Here is a 13,723-nt window from a genome sequence, read left to right as displayed (position 1 = left end):
AATTCAATTGATCTAGAAAGTACACACTATTTCAGCTAAATATTACTGTTTACCATCTGTAAATTCAAACATCTAGACAGTTATTTGTAATTGTTAGTAGAGGTTTAAGAAAAAAAGCAGAACTCATAACTTAATGCTTCCTCTAATCACAGAACAAAAAACCATTAACCAAACATTGTAGCCAATAAGGAAAGCTTTCTGTACTAGAAAACCAGAAGTAGTTTAGCACACTATATCTGAAAGTCACAGAAAACCGTATCACCATCACCTGAGAGTTTATTTAGAAATGCAAAATCTTAGGCTCTTCACAAACCTACTGAATTAATCTCTGGCAGTGGGATCCAGGAAACTGCCTTAACAAGTTTTTCAGTGGTTCTTACATAAGTTAAAGTTTGAAAAGCAGTAGCCAACAAACTAGATAAATGGCTACTCACATCAGTGATGCCTGTATGTAAAGGAACAGAAATGTTCTGGCTAAATATAATCCCTAGAAAACAGCCTCAGAAGATTTCAAATATCATTTCTTCAAGCTAGGGTAACTATTATTTGGAGATTTATGAATTTAAGATATTATCACAAAAACACAGTTTTTAGAGAGATCAGGGGGTTGGGAAGCCCTGAAATTGTGTGCAAAAAATTATATAAATCATTGTTTCCTTAGAGGAATGAGTCCAAGACTGGGAGGCAGGTTTACTGGGGATTGAACCCCAGCGTGCTCTACCAGTGAAATATACCTCCAGCCCTTTTTATTTTTAGACTAGGTCTCTCATAAATTGATGAGCTGGCCTCCAACTTGGAATCCTCTAGCCTCAACCTCCTAAGTCACTGGGATTACAAGTATGTACCACCAGGTTCAGTTCAAAATAAGTTATTTTTTTAATGACATTTTAAAGTTTTTTCTCTTCAAATAAGTATACTGTTTTTATTTATTCTTTGATAAGGAGAGAGAAAAATTATATTTTAGGGTCTTTTTGATGGCTTCCACATCTATCTATAACTTGAACCAAATATCTACAAATGTTCCTAATTAAATTTTTAGTTGTCTGAATCCAGTTATGATTTAGAGTTCCCTATCTTTGGGGAAAAAAAAGCATTTATACTGCCTCTTTGACTCATCTGTATTTACTACATAACTTCTACAACTGCAATTTTTTGTAATGTAAGAATGGAAAAATGAATCACAACTCACAAATAAAAAGGAGGAAAAAGCTACCTTTCTTCCCTATTTCCACAAAGTTGATAGAAATACAGAAACACACCTAAGAAAACAGAAAAGGCTAAGACTTTTATTCAATACAGTAAAAATACAGTGTTAAGACGTAGGTCTAAAAAACCTGCTACCCAACTGCATGACTATAATTACCAAAAGCTCATTGAATTGTTCTTCACAAATAGGTAAATTTTATTAGGTATAAATTATACCTCAAGGAAATTGAGGACAAAATCCCTCTTTGACCATATTTTCCTTAATAATCTTGATTCCATGCAAGAAACAACTTAACTTTCTGAGAAACACAAAAGGAATGACTTCCTTAACATCCAACAATATTGATGGTATACCTACTATTTAAGACAGTAAACTGTAGAATGATGATATAATAACTAGAGTGGTAAGTCGCCTGCCCTAGAATTCATGGTTGAGTGAAAGAGAAGAAGATGGTTTGACACAGAATAAATGCTATTAAATAAATGTGGAATGAATATATATTCATAAATTAATGCAAGAAAAAATTCAACAGTGACACAGAACTCTGTGTACAGGAACAAATCATTACAACAGCTTTTGTTTGACTTGGAAATGTTTAACATCTTTCTTCAAAGCCTAAGAGAAATGTCATTTATAGAAAATCTTCTCTACTTCTTATTTAAAGAATTTATTCTTACCTTCTCTGTGCTCTCATAGTCATCTGCTTATCACATTAACCTAGGTAAACATATTTCTCCTACTAATTAGCAAAAATTAACAGCAAGGACTTGACCCCCAATACTACCTGCCTATCACACTTTCTAGAAAACTGTATGGTTTCATATGCCTCCCAAAGCTCATGTGTGAGCAATGCAAGAAAGTTTAGAGATGACTCAACTAGTTTATGAGAGCCTTAACATAATCAGTGCATTGATCCCAGATAGGGATTAACTGGGTGGTAGCTGTAGGCAGGTAGGGTGTGACTGGAGGCTCGTCTTTGGATATATATTTTGTGATCATGAGAGTGCTCTGCCTCTCCTTCCTGATGCCATGTTCCCAGTTGCTTTCCTCCACCATTTGCTTCCACCATGATATTCTGCCTCATCTCAGGCCCAGGCCCATGGAGTCAACCAGCTACAGACGGAGACCTCTAAAACTATGAGCTCCAAAATAAACTTTTCCTTCTCTAATTGTTCTTGTCAGGTCTTTTGACTAAAACACAAACTGTACCTTCCTAGTATGTAATAATCAGTATTTGTGAAAATGAATCTGGGTGATATAAATACTATTAAAAAGAGATATTAGTAATGTCCATTAACTTAATTCTCTTACATGTAGAAGAAAAAGTTGTCTCATATATCTTTTTTGAGGAATAACAGTAAGATTATATAGTAGTTAATTTTTACTTTCTCAGGTGATTTCGATTACCACTTACAAGCTATTAGCAAAGTACAATAATTCAAAAAACTGACCCCAGTAATACTATTTTTAAAAAATAATTTATAATTATGAAGTTAATGATCTGTTTCCTTCAAACAGTCTGACTTTAAAGATGTTTCAACAGCTTCAAGATTTTTTAATCTCTTCTTTGAGATTACGTTTGGGGCCTCTTCTAATTATAAATAATGATTATCATTTATAGTTTATAAAGTAGTAAGTGATATGATAAATACAAAGACCACTTCTCAAGGAGATTCTACATACACAAACAAAATGAAAGGCAGATCAGATGAATGGTACACAATTCAAAAGAATTGACCAGACATTTGAAAGATGAACTGAGAGGGAAGGACAGGGTGTCATGGGGACTAATAAAGAATAAGAAAAAACTACTATATAAAATAAGTATGGGAAGAAAAATACTTTAGAAAAGATTAGCCAACTTATGAGGATCAGTGTCTCTTTATAGAAGACTGGGTAGGTATGAGACCAGAAAGAAAAAGACTACTTGAAAGGCTACAGAGTTGGTATGGTATAGGGTAAGAACTGAATGTACACATCTTTTGGAGAAATGAAGCTTCCCTTCATAAAAACTTCAAACCTAGATCAAGTATCTGCAATAAGTAGAAATAAGGTTGTGCTACTCAGTGAGAAGGCAAAGGAAACGACAGTATCAATAAAGGAAAAACAAAACAAAAAAAAGGAGAAAGGAGCTAACAATGAATAAGGAGTATATGTGATGACAATAAAATGCAGGTTTGGGTGGTTTGCAAAAGGGTAAGAAGAATGTCTTGAGCCAACTGCAAATGGTTGGAGATATAATGGATTTGGAAGTTCTTCAGGACAGGAAGGAAACCTATGATAAATGGGATAAGGAAGGCCAGATGAACCTTAGTTTAAGAAACACAAAATACTTTCCAATTTGATCCTTTAGAAATTAAGGGCAAAATAAAAGACATCCTTAGGTAGCTTTGTGTTTTGAACAGAATAAGAGATTAGCATTCTACCCAGAAGTATACTAGGGGAAAATATAATGGGCCCTGGTTTAGAGCAATAGGAGTATCAGATATTGCAGTGGTTGGGAGGCAATCTCAGGAAGCCATGATGCACAGTGAATCCAAAGAACTTCTTGAGTTTCAGAAACTTGGAGCAGTAAATTATTTCTAGCTGGAGCTAAACATTCACACAAAATGGTGCCCTGAAAGAGATGGAACTTAAAAAGTTGGGATGGTAGTAATGTGAATCTGAGACAGATAATAATATTTGGCTTTTGTTGTTGTTGTTGTTGTTGTTGTTGTTGTTCTGTTGAGGTGCCAGTGGGTCTAGGGTAAAAGCATCTACAAAATAATTAGAAACACAGATTTGGATCTTAGAAAAACAAAAGATTGAAATTCTAAGATTTCAAGTTGAAAGCTGAAAGTGCAAGTGCTAAAATTACTAAGAAAGGGACTATAAACAGTTGGAGACAGGCAATGAAAGAGAGGTGTTACCTAAAAAGAAGAAAAATCGTATTAACCTCTTAATAGAGACTAAAGAGAAACGTTTCAAAAGTGAGTGACAACAACGTTAAAAATAAAGTTAAGGAGTAAAGAATGAAAAAAGAGGAAAAGTGTGGTGATAAGTACATGATACAATAATCTTTAAAGGGTCAGTGTTAGTTGATAGGTAGGGATGATACTCAAAATGGTAAAGAAATGAGTCACAATTAAGCTGGTAACAAACATTTTGAAAAATGTTGATGGAAAAATTCAGACAAGAAATAAAGAAAATATGCAGGAAGGACACAGCTCCCTCATCCTAAAATTAAAGAAACAAAACCTTGAAAGTTTTTATAAGCAGAAGACCAATAGTGAGATAGGGATGAAGATACAATTTAAGTGAATTAGTTTATGATGAATTGAAGGAGATAAAAGATAGAACTGGCTATGGAGAAATGGGACAAGCTTAATTTCTGAGATTAATATCTGGATGAAGAAAAATATTTGGAGTTGAAAAGAGCTAGCTTTTAGGAAAAATGAAAAAGATGACCTTCAATTGAGCAATTAATAAGTTGGGTTAACAACTGAAAGATGAAAATAAAATCTTTAGGGTACTGAAAAAGGATTAAACAAACACTGTAGGTAAAAATAAGGAGGTCTTTAAAAAGAAAAATAAAGAGATAGGTCTTAATCAAAGTTAAAGATTATAAAGTCAGAATGAATAAATAAACTCTTGTATTCTAGAATTGAGCATACATAAAGATAGAAAGGGGAAGAGGCTGAAAACTTAAACTGGCTTTTATGCTAGGTGAGCATGAATAAAAATGTAGAAGACAAAGAAAAGAACAGGATTCGAAACAGAGGACCACGATGACTATAAATTTAGATGAATGCTGCTAGACTGGCAAAAAGAGTCAAAACTCTGAACATCATGGAGTAATAAGAATTCAGAAGGAATGAAGAGTATATAGGATGAGACTAGAAATGAAGAGGACCCAAAACTTAAAAGCTGATGTGAAGTGCTGGCACTAAAGAAGCCAAAACACCAGGAGGTAGGCCAATCATCAAGGCAGAAAAACTGAGAGAGAAGGGCTAAAGTTGCCATGAAAGGTAGGAGAATTCTGGAAAAGCAGTATCTCATAATGATAAGAAAGTAAAATAGAGGTTATGTCATGATCTCCAAGAAACTCAGTTATACATTAATTCTAATGTTTATTTAAATGGAACAAACTCACTATGAATAAGCAGTATATCACATTTATAATGGAATAACTATTTTTAAAGATAAAAATCCACCCTGATAGAATAAAATATTCTCCTATTAAAGAAATACAAATGAAAATAATGTGGGTTCTGAAGGGGTTTCTTAGCATAGTATAATGATAGGTACTTAAAAAACATAAATTAAATGAATTAATGAAAAAGAATTCCAACGGTGGCATCATAACCAGAATAGTCTCTCCTTTTCACTGAACAAATGTATGTATAGATGGCCTGACAGATGAAGGACCATAGAAAGAAAACCAGATTCAATGAAGTTCCTAACATCACTGAAAATCCTCCAATAATGTTAGCTATTAATTAAAAAGCTACAGCTACTAGTTGAATAAAAGGTTAATAGTTTCAACTATCAATAAATTTAGGTACAGCTATTCCTCTATGAGCAGAAGCAGTAATCACTGGATTTCATCACAAAACGACAGCTTCTCTCAAAGTGACTAATTTGAAGAGGATATTCCTAATGAGGACATTTATTTGTATGCTAAATAAGCTTAAAACACTTAAAGTTTTATTTGAAAATCACCATTTTTAAATACCTATAGGGAAAAATAAAAAACAGAATAATTATTTTTCCAACAAACCTATCGTAATTTTATTAGTTTAATTAACCGTTCTTACAATTTAAGACCAGTAATTACTTGAATTACTATGTTGGAAAATAACATCAGATAGTATCTTAGAAGTTCCTTACTGCTAGGTCCTTTTGGCTCTTTGAGGAGAAAAACTAGTTTCTAATAGGGATAACTTTGCTTCAAAACAAAAACTTCCTGTACTATAATTTTAGTTGTCAATTTACAGGTTTAACTCTTCTTACCTCATCATATGATTTACATAGGCTTTACTACAGCTAGTATTGTATCTGCAAAAGCTACAGTGGACATATGTAGGAAAATGGTTTGCAAAATCTTTTATTTCAGAACAGCACTCAATGCACTTGCGAATGCCTCGACAACACCTTGTGGAGACACAAAGAAAATGGTATAAATATATTTTAAAACAAAAGTAATCAGTAAGAGCCATATTACTATTCTAATTAACTAAAGTATAATGTTTTTATACTTAAATTTAAATTGGTATTGTATATTAGGAATAAAACATCACCTTAAGTTCCTCAATGCAGTATTAACTTTGATTTTTTTATTGCTATTAGCCAATGTACTTTGTTTCTTTTGCATATTAGAGATTTTTTATTTGTATTTAGATTTACTTCCATTAGGCTTATTTCCATTAGGTTTATTTGCATTGTATTTGGTTGTATTAGGTTTACTTGTATTCGATTTTGTGGGATTTTTAGCAGTTATATTTTTAGTCCTTGGAGGTGAGAGCTGAAGGGTAGAAGTGCTTGCATTAATGGAAGGTGTAGGTGAAGATCATGACTGAAGAGGTTCAACTGAAGCTCGAATAGTAACCTACAAGAATGCAGAATATATTTACTTCAAAAAAAATCACTATATTACTATTAAAATATCACTGTACAAAAACCATTTAAACTTCAAGTATTTTGAAAGAGTACACATAAACTGCAATTGTATTTAGTCTTATTTACTCCAAATGTTCAAAACAAATAAATAAAGTTAAATTTGATATTTATTCACTTAATGTAAAATCAGTTATGTCTAAACACAGTTATTAATGAGTAATTAGGAGTTAATAAAAATTGTATGACTATCAAAAGAGCAGATTCCATAGCTATTTTTATGCTGTGACATAATTTTTAAAAAATTCATATATATGTCTAAGTTTCACAAAGCTTGAAAAATAACTCTAGAAAGGCCGACTGATCTCACCCTTTCATAACTACAAAACAAATAGATCTATAGTAAATGTGACCTCTCCTTTATGGGCTCATTATCCTGGATTTATACTTATAAAATGTTATAAGAAAGAGTTAAATCAACTTTTTCCACTGTGTGAAGAATTTAATATTGAGACTTCTCTTAAAGGGAACTAACACAAAATTTATCATTTAGTGTTCAAAATAGAAAATATTCAATTATATCTCTTAGTTGACAATAGAAAGGTCAATTGCCTACCAACATTCTCATTGATCACTTGACTATACTCTCCTCATGCATGTGAGGAACAGACTATGATGAAGTCCTATGAAACATGTGCTTAGGTATTATACAAAAGCACTAGGTCAGGAATCAAAAGAACTGAGGTTGAATCTCACATTATGCCTTCCAAGCCATGTAATCTTGAGTAAATAAGATATCCTCTTTAAACTTCTTCATATCTAAAATACAGGGCCCTATTTCCCTTTTCTACTCACTGAATGATTGTATGGATTAAATAATACAATGTATGAAAAGTACACTCAAAGCCTCATTCTAAGATGTCGTAACAACATTTAGTATCATTATCATTAATATTATTATTATTATTAAGGGGAAAAATGAGAGAGGACTGCACTGCTTACATTAGTGTTCTGCATGTCTAGTTCCAGCATGAAATGAATGGTTTGCAGGGAAGAATGCTGGATAGCTTCTCTTGCTCTAAGTCTTCAGAGCATGGCTTTATATTATTTTATTTAATTCAAGTACCAGACATACCCACATTCAAAGGTAAGTACCCAAAGCCAAATATAAATGTTTTGGGGGTTATTTCACTTTGGATTATCCATGCCTCTGTTTCCCTCCACTGGAGCAAATATTTAAGAGCTGACTGTACATAAAGAAGTTAGAGAAAACAGATGTATATAAGGCAAAAACGGAAAAGCAAATTACAATCATCAGTATGCAGTCAGACATGTGTTTGCTCACTTAAAATACAATGCTGTCCAGCAGCAGTACTTGCTTCTCTGAGAGTAGACTAAATGATAACAATTTCAACAAACATCTGAGAACCTTTGGCATTCAAGGCACTATGCCACACACTGGGAATACAAAGATAAATAAAATAAGATTCCTGATATCAAGTCTCTTAGAGTTTAGCTTCTAAAACTGACATAGTTCAAAAATAGCCTATATAATATTGAAACAACCCCCTGATCCAAGGAACAGTTAAACTAGGTATACTTTTAATGAAGGAATGCCATTTCAACATAGTACCCACCACTGAACTCAATGGTTAAAGCTTTCCTTTCTAAGCATAAAAACAATGAAATCTAAAATTAGTCAATAAAAATATGAAGTCATTTTTAAAAAGTCATACTTAATAGATAAAACCAGGTTAGAGCTAATTTTTATTATACAAAATGTTAAAAAATAACATATTTGAACTCACTTTTGTTCCAGGAGCAATCCTTTTAGTTGTTTAGGTTTTATAAATGTTCGATGATGCTGTGTCTTATGATCCATTTTCTTTTTGCATGTCAAAAATTGCAGTCTACATTTTGCACAACGATGTATTCCTTTTTTCTATTGAGAAACAGAAAAAAGGAAAAATAACTTTTATAACCACAAAATTCTGTGTCCTGGAACTACTCTAACTTAATTTTAATTAAAGTTTATAATTTCTTATCATAGATAGTATTTTTTAAAACTTATATTACTATCAAATGTATTTGTTACTATATAGAGTCAAACATAAAAGTTCTATTAACAGGTTCAAATAGAAGTTATACCAAATGTATGAAAGCTTTTAATTATAAACTTAAATTATTTAAAAACATGATACTATGAAAATGAGCTAAACATGTTTTAATTTTAGAAAATATCAAAATCATTTTAAAATTTTGCTATTTTCAATCATTTGACAAGTTGGTAAAGTAAATTACACCCTCTAAACTCAAGTAAATCTAACTAGATATTTCAAAGGTTAAGTTACAAAAATGGTTATATAAAGCAATGTTGTCCAATAAAACTTCCTGCAATAACGAAATGCTCTAGAGCTTTCCTGTTCAACATGGTAATTACTAGCCATATAATGGTTACTGAGCACTTGAAACGTGTCAAATGAAAGTGAGGAGCTAAATATTTTAAATTTTATTTAATTAATTTACACAGGTAATTGTGGCCAGTGGCTACTACACTGGACAACATAGATATGGAGGCATAAAATATAACTGATCATAACCTATGTTTCAGTTGAAAACTCCCTGAGTTCCTCCTAATATCCTGGTCCTATCACATTCTACAGATGGGAAATAGAACCCAAGAGAAATCTAAGTCCCTCTCCCATAGCTAGATAATAACAATGCTAGACTCCCTGATCCAGTGTTCTTCCTACTGTATAATATCAACTGAAACCTTTACACATTTATTCTCAATAATATAAAAATATATTTCATATACATATGCTTATAGTATATAGAAATTTAGAATAGCACATGCAAAATATCTTCTTCAAAGCTGTATCTCTGCCAGATACATCACTATTTCCCTTTAAATACAACCAACTCTTCATAAAATTTAAGGTAATACTTCTCTGAGGTAATATACAGAGAAGTATCTAGCAAAGTTACTAGCACACAGCAAACATTTCATTAAAAAAAAAGCCAGACATAGAAATACAATATCACATATTCAGCTGGGTGTAATGCTCATTCCTGTATTCCCAGAATTTGGAAGGCTAAGGCAAGAGGATTTCAAGTTTGAGACCAGCCTCAGCTACTTAGCAAGACCCTGTCTCAAAAAATGAAAAGGGCTGGGGATATAGCTCAGTGGTGAAGTTTACTTGGGTTCAATTCCCAGTACCCTCCCCCCACAAAAATCATATGTTCTCACTCATACATTCAAGATAAAAAAGTTGATCTCATGGGAAGTATATAAAGTGGTCACTAGAGGCTAGGAAGGGTGCAGGGATAGGGATGAGGGAGATCAGACACTGGAAAACAAAACACTTTGATAGGAAGAATAAGTTCTAGTGTCCAACAGCACGGCAGGGTGACTATGTTTATAATAATTTATATATTATTATAAAGAGCTAGAAGAGAGTTATGTGAATGTTCCCAACACAAATGATAAAACTGTTTGAGGGAAATGCTAATTACCTTAATTTGAACTTATACATTGTAAACATGTATTGAATTATAACTCTATTTCCAATAAATATGTATAATTGTTATATGTCAATTAAAATTTAAAAAATAGAAAATAGTTCTTCACAATGTCCAAAGCAATATGTAAGAACAACATGTTTGAATAATTTTAACTGTATCTTAAGACTAGCAGTGTAGTGCACTATCTTATATCATAGATATAAGCAACTTAACACAAATTCACTTATAAAGTATTCAAAGAGAGGAGGAAAAAAGAGAGAAAAACTTGGCTAAGAAACAGATACCAGACAACAGGACAGAACAAAAGTTCACTAGAATTCATTTCCCAGAACTCTTTACTAGAATCACTTACTAGGTTACCTCATCCAGCTTCATGATTTGAAATACCACCTACCCAAATGCTTATGTGGCAATATTACTTGACATCTTATATGCTTCTCTATGGACAAACTAAACTCTAGGTTTCCTATATCTCTCTCCTACCATCCTAAATCTGTTCCTTGCTCAGTTTTCTCCATAGCTTAGAATATTAAAACTCCATTCTTATAAATGCTTAAGACAAAAAACTCAGTGTCCCCTCCTGCCCCCCCTCTCTTTAACACATTAATAAAACTGCCAACTTCACTTTCAAGACTACTGATAACATTCCTATTTGTCATTACCTCCAACCACTGCTACCATACTGGGGCAAGTTCCCCAGATTATGGTTTAAAAAAAAAAAACAAAAAAAAAAAACTTCTATCTTTCTTTCATGTCTTTTTCTGCCCTGTGATCTATTCTCTCCATGGTTGTTGGTAATTCTTGAAATATGCTAGGTCTCTCACTTAAAACCTTCCAGGAGCTTTCCAAAGTCCTGACTCTGGGTCCACACAAATTGGCCTGCATTCTATTGCTACAACCTTATCTCCTACAATTCATCCTTCTATTAGTTAACTCTGCTCCAGCTTCAATGGCCTCCTTGCCAATCTTATTAGTAACTCTGGTTTATAATCACTTCATTGCCTACATAATGTTACCTCTCCCACATGGCTTACTCCTTAATTTCCTTTGAAGAGGCCCTTTAATGCCCATGCTGTATATAAAAGAGCAAACCCTCCTCCCCAGTGCTTGGCACTCCTTATTTTCCACATTTATTTCCTACCCACAATACTTATCACCAGCATATACAAACACACATTCACACAAATTTATTGTCTTTCTCCATTTCAGTACCAATTCCTAAATCACACTGCTATATACAGTTCCTGACATACAGTAAGGCATCCTAAATAAATATATGTTGGATGACTAAATCGTGAAGCAGAAAGCAAGAGACTAATGCAGAAAAATACATGAGCGGCAGGTACAATTTAACTAGTTCAAATGACTGCTACTTCATTAAATGCATATTTATCCAAAATCCTGAGACAGGAAACATCAATCTATAATTCCCTGAGGTGGACTCAAGTCTTATACATCTCTGATGTTATGTACATATGCATTTTAATGTGCTAAGGGTGATGAAGATACGGTATCACAGTTTTTAATAACAACAATGTTCAATCAAAGATATAATGATCTATTCAGAGTATAGAAAAATAACTGTACTGAATTTTTTGATAGTCTTGAGGGATTTAAGGGTAATTCTTACTATATGTAATTTCTACCTTTAGATCTAATGCCAATGTAAAATCAACTCTGTGACAGCAGTAAAAACTAGTGCTCTAAAGTCATGTTCTGTCTTTGCCTTTTATGAGACAATGCAACATTAGGCAAGTTACTTTCACTAAAACCCTGTTTCCTCATTTATAAAACATATATAGGTTTTGAGGATTAAGTACCCTGATACCATATGGTGATTACTATATGTTAACTGCTTATTGTTTTATCTAATAAGCTTTTTTAATATATCAGAAATTCTTAAATTATTTTATAAAAGTCATATAAACTCGGTTGTTTGCTCTAAAATTACTCAAGACATAACAATATAATCTTTTAAAGAAACAATTACAAGTGAGGTCTTCAACATAATAAAATGAGACACAGAATCAACAATTTTTATTACCTGATATTGTACTGTCATCTGTTAAAAGTTTATAATTCTACTCAGTGAAGGTTTCCCAGTCTTTCATAAATAAATATACATATTATAAATACATTGGAGGATGCCTGATGATCCTTCTTTCTTACTAATAGATTGCCCTATCTTTACTGCTGGCTATCTACTTCCCAGTCACACCCAAACAAAAAAAAAATTAAAAGTTAGGAACCCATGGCAAGTCAAGATGGCTCCAGGCATGAAGGTTTGATTTTAAATAACATAGCCTAGGCTGGTGACACAACTTAGTAGCACATGCTCAGCATGTGCAAAGTCCTGCATTCAATGCCCTACACCACAAAAAATAAATAGAATACATTGTACACCCCACACACTGGATCCACACATCTTATCATTATTTTCATGTCTATAACTCAATGTAGAGCTTAGTAAAGCATCTGGGGAAAGTTACATTAAAAAGCCTCAAAATAAAATAGTTTATACCTTACTCTCCCTTTTAAAATTAAAGGCTAAAGATGAAATACAGAATACGAAGGACAATGTTTCCCAAACTCTTTATCAAGAAATGTTAATAGGTATGTTCAAATAAAGTGTTCAGTGGTCAAATAAGTTTGGGAAATGATACATACTATATCTTTTGCTTGGAGATTTACAATGTCCATTAGCATATTAAAAGCTCTGAGAAGTCCTGTTTTAATAAACAGACAAACAAAACTGTTTAATTTTTTAAATCCAGGCATTTACCAAATTGATTTACCAGTGACAATACTGAGAGAACCCCTATTAACACCTGTTGGAATACTGTTGGGGGACCATCAAATAAAAGATCTTTCCAGAACGTCTCAAGGATGAGTGGTATCCCAGTCACAACACCAGCGATCCCAAATTCATTTGGAAATGCTACTTTAATCATCTTTCCCAATTAAAAATTACTACCTGATTTCATGATTATCTAACAACTGCATCTCATAGCAAGGTGAGTACCAATGGTGAATAAATTGGTGTGCCAGTTTAATTCATAATACGGAAATGCTTAATGAGTTGGAAAAACCTGATTATATGATCAGGTGCAATAAATCCATTAGGTTCTGATTTTGACAAAAACACTGGTGTATCAACATTTTTAGCATAAACAGGGATAATTTAAGTTCTTCAGGAAAAAAAAAAAAACACAATAAGCATAACATCAGAATTCCAAGCACTAATGCTGAGTTCCAAAAATTACACAGCAGAACTGGCAGAAGTAATCCAGGAAAGAAGTTAGGATCTAAACACAGTTCTCTGGCAGAATTCATACATCAATCCATCAACAGCTTCCTTTGCCTTGTAGCTGTGAAGGATGAACCTAGGTCAATGAA

At 32.8% G+C, this 13,723-nt stretch overlaps 1 pseudogene; it reads right to left on the bottom strand.

The window, feature by feature from the left end:
• LOC143387437 (zinc finger protein 280D-like) overlaps nt 1-13,723 on the bottom strand; it is a 94,930-nt pseudogene that overhangs the window by 6,149 nt on the left and 75,058 nt on the right.

This window comes from Callospermophilus lateralis (genome assembly GCF_048772815.1).
Source record: "Callospermophilus lateralis isolate mCalLat2 chromosome 11 unlocalized genomic scaffold, mCalLat2.hap1 SUPER_11_unloc_2, whole genome shotgun sequence".
Classification (NCBI taxonomy): Eukaryota; Metazoa; Chordata; class Mammalia; order Rodentia; family Sciuridae; genus Callospermophilus; species Callospermophilus lateralis.
The sequence above is the reverse complement of the archived record's forward strand: the minus strand, read 5'-3'. Positions and strand labels throughout refer to the sequence as shown.